This window comes from Numida meleagris, unplaced genomic scaffold (genome assembly GCF_002078875.1).
Source record: "Numida meleagris isolate 19003 breed g44 Domestic line unplaced genomic scaffold, NumMel1.0 unplaced_Scaffold432, whole genome shotgun sequence".
In the NCBI taxonomy this organism is placed as follows: Eukaryota; Metazoa; Chordata; class Aves; order Galliformes; family Numididae; genus Numida; species Numida meleagris.
In genome coordinates this window covers 49,370-51,636 of record NW_018364650.1, presented here as the reverse complement: position 1 = coordinate 51,636, position 2,267 = coordinate 49,370, and the positions used below count along the sequence as shown (strand labels likewise).

General features: G+C 60.2%; 1 pseudogene; it reads right to left on the bottom strand.

The window, feature by feature from the left end:
- Positions 1-1,125: 1,125 nt before the first annotated feature.
- On the bottom strand, positions 1,126-1,405 carry LOC110391644 (annotated as a pseudogene).
- Positions 1,406-2,267: the final 862 nt, after the last annotated feature.

Below are 2,267 nucleotides of genomic sequence, written 5' to 3'. Positions count from 1 at the left end.
AAGCGAGGGGGGCGTGCAAGGCGTGCAGGGGGCGTGCACAAAGGCATGCGGGGGGAGCGGGGGGGAGCACCGGGGCGGCTTGCACGCGCGTGTGCAAATGTGGGCACCGATCCACCACCAGACATCTGTACTGCGCACCATGCACCACGTGCAGCAGCTGTGCACGCCCACAGCGCACAGACCCACGCGTACACACACACCTTGCACCACCACTGCCTCTTGTACACTCACCTTGCACCACCACTGCCTCTTGCACACTCACCTTGCACCACCACGTGCCCACGCAATCACCTTGCACCAGCTCACCTCTGTCCAGATGAAAATGCACCAATGCAGATGCACACTCACCTTGCACCAACACGTGTAACCTCACACCACAACGCCTTGCACACTCATTTCACACCATCACCAGCTGAAGCCTTCACACACTCACCGTGCCCCACACCCCCTTGCACACCCATTTCTCACCACCACATGGACCTCATGCACACTCACCCCCTTGTACACGCATTTTGCAACACTATTTGCACACTCCTCACAACCCTTTGCACACTCCTCCCCTTGTGCACTCTTTTCACTCCCTCACCACAACTCCTTGCACACTCCCTTCTCCCTGCCAACAGAGCCCTTTGCACACTCACCTCATTGCACACTCACTTCTCAACACCACCACCTCACGCACTCACTTCCCACCAGAGCAACCCTTTGCACACTCATCCCCTTGCACACCCTGCTCACACTCACAACCCCTTGCATACTCAGCACCACTCCTCGCACACTCACTTTGCACACTGCCACCCTTTGCACGCTCACCCTCTTGCACACTCACCCCTTGCACACATCTCACCACCCTTGCGCACGCATCCTCTTGCACACTCATACCTCACTGCCACTCTTCGCACACTCACCTCACTACACACTCACCACCATGCACACTCACTTCCCACCACCACCGCCCTTTGCACACTCACCCATTTGTACACTCACTTCCCACCACCACCGCCCTTTACACACTCACCCCTTGCACACTCACTTCCCACCACCACCCCCCTTTGCACACTCACCCCTTGCACACTCACTTCCCACCACCACCGCCCTTTGCACACTCACCCCTTGCACACTCACTTCCCACCACCACCGCCCNGGTCGGGGGGGGGGGACCCTGTCCGAAGAGCAGGAGCCCGTTGGGTTCCGTGGTGCGAAAGTCGAAGGAGACGGAACCGGAGCGGGCGGCGCGGGCCCCCGGGAGCGCCAGGAACGAGGCCGGGGTCCCGAAGGTGACGGGGTCGGGGGCCGGGACGGGCTCGCAGCGGAACAGCAGCGCCCCGTGCAGCGTCACCCGGGAATACCCCTCCTGAGCCAGGCGGGACAGCTCCAGCTTGAAGTCGTTGTTCTTGTACACCACCTGCGGGGGGGGGGGGTCCGCGTGGGCGCGTGTCCCCATGTCCCCATACACACGTGTCCCCGCGTCCCCATACACACGTGTCCCCGTGGGCGCGTGTCCCCAAGCACGCGTGTCTCCCGAAACGTGCGTCCCCGTGTCCCCAAACACACGTGTCCCCAAACACACGTGTCCCCAAGCATGTGTCCCCATGTCCCCATACACACGTGTCCCCATGTCCCCATACACACGTGTCCCCATGTCCTCATACACATATGTCCCCATACGCATGTGTCCCCAAACACACGTGTCCCCAAACACGTGTCCCCATGTCCCCATACACACGTGTCCCCGTGGGCGCGTGTCCCCAAGCACGCGTGTCCAAGAACGTGCGTCCCCGTGTCCCCATACACACACATCCCCAAACACAACAGTCCCCACACACACGTGTCCCCAAACACACATGTCCCCATGTCCCCATAACACACACATCCCCAAACACACGTGTCCCCAAACACACGTGTCCCCAAGCATGTGTCCCCATGTCCCCATACACACGTGTCCCCGTGTCCTCATACACGTATGTCCCCATACACACGTGTCCCCAAACACGTGTGACACCAGACACACATGTCCCCCCACACACGTGTCCCCATACACACGTCCCCACACACACGTGTCCCCATGTCCCCACACACACATGTCCCCACACACACGTCCCCAGACACACGTGTCCCCAAACATGTGTGACCCCAGACACACGTGTCCCCAAACACAAGTGTCCCCATGTGCACATGTCCCCATGTCCCCAAACACGCGTGTCCCCAAACACGTGTCCTCATATGGACATGTATCCCCATGTCCCCACACACACGTGTTCCCAAAC